General features: G+C 39.8%; 1 pseudogene; it reads left to right on the top strand.

Annotated features, from left to right (window-relative positions):
* The first annotated feature begins 4,307 nt into the window (after positions 1 to 4,307).
* LOC114462963 (claudin-4-like) lies at positions 4,308 to 5,813 on the top strand (annotated as a pseudogene).
* The last annotated feature ends 418 nt before the right edge of the window (positions 5,814 to 6,231 follow it).

Raw genomic sequence — 6,231 nt, 5'->3', positions numbered from 1 at the left:
CCTGACAAAAGTTTGGACTATCGAAAGACTGTCAAAGTTAAGCATTAAGCAACTGATGCTCGAGGTGCAGACTCTGAAGAGAGAAAACGCAGGTGTTAAGGCACTGGTGGGAAAACAATAGTTCATCAGAGTTCACGTCTTAGTCAGAGCATCATGAGGACAAGGTCACAAGGAAGCAAGAGATGAGACCATTGCACAGCTTCAGCAAACAGTTGACAGGCTAACAAGTGAGAATTTCCAAGCTCCGGCGCTACAGGAACTAAGACACAATGTAGAAATGGAGCGAGTGACCAGTCAGAAGCTCCAAAGTGATCTGCAAATTGTTTAAAGCAGGGAGAATTATGGCATTGAACTGGTCAAAAAAATAACAGAGGCTCTTCAGACATCTCAAAAATTTGAGGACGAAAAGAGTTTAAAACAACGCATAAGGGAAACCGAGAACGAGCGATCTTATACAAATCCCCAATAGTACTTGCCAAGTGAATGCCACTGTGCCCAAAAAACATGTTTTACCAATAGAAATATCAAGGTTATTCCAGAGAGATGGGTATGTCTGTACATAATGTGACAGCTTTAACATTTTATGTACTTTTGACCAAATCTCACGAGAATGAATCAAAACTTGTGTCTTGGATCAAACGGTGAACAAATATCTACCTCAATGTTTACCATTCTTGTCCACTCTCAATGTCCTCCCAATATTTGACAACTTAGCCATTTCAAATGCCAAGGTGTAAAGCTTTCACTCTTGGAAGTCCCATACCTCCTTTTTCTCTCGGGGCATATCATTTCTCTAATTTTATTCTCACCTTTTACCTCTCCAATGTTTAATCAAAAATTTCATACTTTATAAAGATATCAAGTGAGACTGTAATTGGCAACATCGTAAGCACATAGTTAAACTGAGGGGCTGTGATCTTTATAATGATATTAATCTTGTCCCACAATGTTAGTTTGAGTTTTTCCCACTTTTCGAAATTTAATTAAATTTTAGATAACAATGGGTTAAAATTTGGTAGGGGTAATTCATTCAAATCCTGACTGAGTCTAATCCCTACATATTTCATGCTTTAGGTGTCCATTTGAATTAAATTTTTTCCACCAAATGTGAATAGCAGAGAGCAGATATAGGCGTGGCCTCAAACTTGTTCCAATGTATTGTGTAACCTCAGACCTTTGAATAAGACTGTATAGTGTCCATCAGATGTGGTAAGAAAGTAAGTGGATTGGTGACCAGTGCCAAAATGTCATCAGCACAAAGAAGCAGTTTGTGTTCTTGTTTACCCATGAGCATCCCTTTTATGTCCTTTTGTGTTCAAATATTCAGTGCTAAAGTTTCTATACAAATAACAAATAACAGGGGACTGAGTGAACAGCCCTGATGGGAAAGGGCAAAATAATGCCATTGGTCACCACTGTGGCCTTTGGTTCTTGAATAAAAGAAAGCCCCACTTAACTTTATCAAACTCCTTTTCTGCGTCTAGGGAGAAAGCAGCTACTGGCTCAACAAGTGCAACAGTTTTTCTGATGTTATCAGAGAAAGAAGCGCTTTTTCATAAAACCGGTCTGATTGGCATATAATGGGAAGGACTTGTTGTAAGCGTAAGTCCAGCACCTTAGTTCATATTTTACAGTCCAGATTCAGAAAGCTTATTGTTTTTTTTTTGGAATCACGGATATTAATGTCTCATTAAACGTAGAATGAAATTAATCTAATTCTTGGATTTTAAATAGATTTCCTTTTGCTATTAGATTACCTCTTACATAAGCCTTACATGCTTCCCAGACACTTTGAATATACTCTGTGCTGATTTTTTTCCACTTTCAAGACATTTTCAGCACTTATAAACCCTTTCCGCCACTTTTTTCCACCTAATGTGGCATATGTTGAGCCATTATTGTCACTTTGAACCTCTTTTCACCATATTTCTTGCTTATTTTTGCCAATTTAACCACATTCACTATTTGTCATGCCCATTATTTGCCAGTTTAAACTAATTGTTCCTACTTATTGTTCCAATATTGACACTTTTAACCCTTATTGCCACTTTTCTGTCTGTTTATAAACTTTTAACCCATTTCTGTGCTTTCAAAATCCATTGCACCAACTTTTCCACCATTTTTGGTCACTTTTAGCCTATTTTATTTCTGAATAAAACATGGATTTACATTTTTATGATGAATATATACTATGGCATAAATAATAATAATCATTTTGCTGACTTTATGAATGGGTCCCCCAAAAGCTCTCCCCTGTTTTTCAATGTTCATGTCTGTGTTCAACCACCTTCAGCTGCAGTAAGGGTCCCCGGCCTGTGGCACCTTTATTTTGGGGGTCGCGGGCTGAAAATGTTGAGAACCACTGCATTAAAGCGCACAGAAGACATTAGGTTTAACCTGATAATATAAAGAAGGCGAGGCTTCGGCAGGGTGAGCAGCAATCCACAGACTAAAACAACACCATTCCAAAGAAACAGCATCGGTGTGTTCACTACACAGTAACTATTGTGTTGCAACAGGAAAAAGAGGCTAAAGTCCATCACATAATCCACGATTGATAATTACACAGTCGTAAATACTGGTAGAGGAAACCGAAATGAACCAATGATTCAGAGTGAATTCAGAGACGTTTGAGGATCAACCAAACGTAGCATTTTGATTAAAATCAACAAATCTCACGTTTTCTCACGAAACATCTTACAATAAATGGATAAAGTGGAATTCTTTAACTGTAAGTAGTATGTGCTCGCGCTAAACAATTCATGTGGGCGCTTTCATCAACTCAAAACTGTGGGGCGTTTTATCTGCACATGGAGCAACTTTTTTTTTAATGTCATGCTCTACAACAGAGATTTTTATCACGAGGGCCACAAAAATGTAATTGTCTGATCCAAGGGCCACATTATGAACATATGTCAGTATTTAAAATAACGATCAACTTGAGCATTAACAAAGGAGATAACAAAGGGTTTTGTGTATTTGTGTATATGTTTTTGTATATTTTTGTTGGTTTGTGTGTAATTGTTTGTTGTCATTGTGCATATGTTTTACATTTTGTTGTCATTTTATGAGTTTTTGGAGTCATTTTTTGTAATCCAATGTTGTTTTGTGAGTTTTTGAAGACATTTCGTGAACGAGGGCCACACAAAATTAGACCAAGGGCCACAATAAACACTAGCGGTCAAAAGTTTCTAGAACACCCTAATTTTTCCAGTTATTTATTGCAATTCAAGTCATGCAAGTCCAATGAATAGCTTGAAATGGTACAAAGTCCATGTACTGAACAGCCAGAGGTAAACTTAAAAAAAAGGTTTGGTTACCCAAAGCTGAAAAAATAATGCACATTCAGAATTATACACATAGGCCTTTTTTAGGGAACACAAAGTGGATTAACGATTTGAAGCTGTTCTTCAACAATGAAGGTTGAATCAGCCTTGAAAGCTGGTGCTAATAAGTCCTACAGGCGTTACAACTTTTCTTGGTTACTTACATCCTCTGTCTGCATAAAAGCAGTGTTGGAACACCCTGTCGTACCAGACCCTCATGAGCAACCCCATTCCAATTTGTTTTTTTTTCTTTTTTTCTTCAAATTGTTCTATTTCTGAGATATTTGGATATTTATGGGTAAATTAGAGTGAAAGCTGAAGTCCACTGCACCTGGTGTCCTTGTCTGGGTGTCCCCTCTGTGTGGTGAGCTTAAAACAGGAAGTTTTCGTCCTAGTTTCCCCTTAAATATCCAAATATCACACAAACAGAAGATCTAACTTTAAGACAGGAAATGCTGCTTGTCCGGTTTTAGATTTTTCTGTATTATTCTGCGATGGACTGGCGCCCTGTCCAGGGTGTTCCCCACGCCCAGCGCCCAATGAGAGCCAGAGATTGGCACCGGCAGACCCCTGCGACCCTGAAAAACAGGAACAAGTGGGTTTGAAAATGGATGGATGGATGGATGTATTTATGTTTAGGCTTAAAGTCAGTAAAACAAAATAACCACACTGTTTATCTGTTATTTGGATTTGGTTTTAAAATGGAATAACCAAAGAATGTACATATACACAGATTCCATACTGTACATTGAGAAGCTCTGTTTATATATTGATGCTAATCAGCCTAAAAACTGAATCCCTCGCCTCCTTACGCCCACTGCAGCTTCAAGGGATGACATCATGACAACATGGTTTGTAATATCGCTTGTAACAAAGTGCTCAACTGTCTTCAAGCTGTCATTTCATTTCTCATACACAACTAGTGCTGTGTGTATTTGTGTGTGACTGTGTGAGCATGCCCTCCTACACTGCAGTGTATGACATGAAACCAAACAAGCCAGCGTGTCATAAAACAAGACAGAGCTGGACATACTTGCATTGCGTTGGCTATGTTTCAAGATTCCACCTTTAAGATCTGACGAAAAAGGTTTGAGAAATCCTGCAATTTCAAATTCAAGCTGTGTTTCTTATAAGAATATTGACTGAATACGTGCTTCGTACACAGCTTATTCCAGGATCTTTTCATCGGGATCACAAAGAGGGTAAAGGCTGAACGCTTTCTACAGACAATGGCATCGACTGGTCTTCAGGTGATGGGTTTGGTGTTGGCTCTGCTGGGCTGGGTCTGTGGGGGGTTGGTGTGTGCAGCTCCTCTGTGGCGAGTTTCTGCCTTTGTTGGAGGGGAGCTGGTGATTGCCCAGGTGTTATGGGAGGGACTGTGGATGAACTGCTTGTCTCAGACCACTGGCCATATTCAGTGCAAGACCTATGACTCCACCCTGGCTCTGCCATCGTCCTTACAGGCAGCCCGGGGCCTCATCGTTCTCTCCCTGCTTCTCTGTCTCCCTGGCCCTCGTACTTGGAGTCACGGGAGCAAAGTGCACTCACTGCATGGGTGATGCTAAACAGGCCCTCAAGGCTCGTCTGGCCAGTCTGGGGGGAGTGCTTTTCATTGTGGCCGGCCTCGCTTACCTGGTGCCGATCTGCTGGACAGCGTATGCAATCATCAGCGACTTCTATGATCCGAATGTTGCAGCACCGTTGAAGAGAGAGTTGGGACCAGCTCTGTACCTGGGATGGGGGGCCAGCATTATGCTCCTGGTGGGGGGGACCCTGCTGCACGTGGGTTCGTCTCCAACAGGAGTGAGAGGGACTCCGGTTTTGGGAAGTGCAGCAAAGGACAGCCCGAAATCCGTGGCAGCCGGAGAGGCAAAGCAGCAGGAGAAATCCTTTGTTTGAGACGCAAAAATGAATAAAGTGCGTCTTTTATTGTGTTTTTATTTTATAATAGAAAGGATTCAGAGTTGCTTTTAAAATGCACATTTAATATCAGTTACAAACGCGGTGTTAATTTATTTAAAGCCTTTGTGTGAGAACGGGAGCTGGTGTAAGTCGTGGGAGTGTTGGATGCTCACTAATGCATGTGATTAACATTGTTCAGATGCCACACTGCCCCCTGCCTGGGCTAGTATGAGCATATGTGTGTGGGCTGTGTGTGTACAGAAGGCCAGTGTGCACGGTCCAGTGTGGGCAGTTGGAGCGATGCTTGTTTACTTACTGTACAACACAACACATCACGCACTTCACGCCTTGTTTTGTGAGGTACAGTTTATAACTGGAATTCAAAAAATGCACAGAATTCTGATAGTTTTCCTCTACAAATGAACTGGTGTTTAATTGACCAAGAATTGCCTTTTTGTGTTGGAAAATTTCATTTAATTTTGGGTCACGTTTTACTTGAAGTTTTATACATAATGCTGACATTACGCTGTCATTATCTGCCATTAGTACGAATAAGGTGTCATGAAGGCTGTCATTATCAATATTTATGTCATCTTTGTCTTTGTCTGTGCTTTAAATGTTTTGAGCGTTTTTAGTCATTTTGTGTTTTGGGATCATTTTGTGTGTTTTGAAATTGGATTTTGTGTGTTTTTGGTCATTTTTGTGTTCTTGTAATTTTGTGTATTTTCTGCCATTTTCTGCATTTATGTTGTTGATTTGTGTGTTTTTGGGGTTAACTTTTTGTATTTTTGTTGTTTTTTTCTGTATTTTCCTGTCAATTTGTGTAATTTTGTTGACAGTTTGTGTGTCTTGAGCAATTCTGTAATGTGTAATGTGGTCATTTTGTTTGTTTAAGTGGTCAATGTGTCTGTCTTTGTTGTCCATTTGTGTATTTTTGGTAGTTTTTGTGTTCTTTGTGCAATTTGCTGTCAATTTGTGTGTTTTGGGAGTGTTTTTGTGTATT

This window comes from Gouania willdenowi, chromosome 1 (genome assembly GCF_900634775.1).
Source record: "Gouania willdenowi chromosome 1, fGouWil2.1, whole genome shotgun sequence".
Taxonomy (NCBI): domain Eukaryota; kingdom Metazoa; phylum Chordata; class Actinopteri; order Blenniiformes; family Gobiesocidae; genus Gouania; species Gouania willdenowi.
Note: the sequence above shows the minus strand (reverse complement) of the source record. Positions and strands in the feature narration are given on the sequence as shown.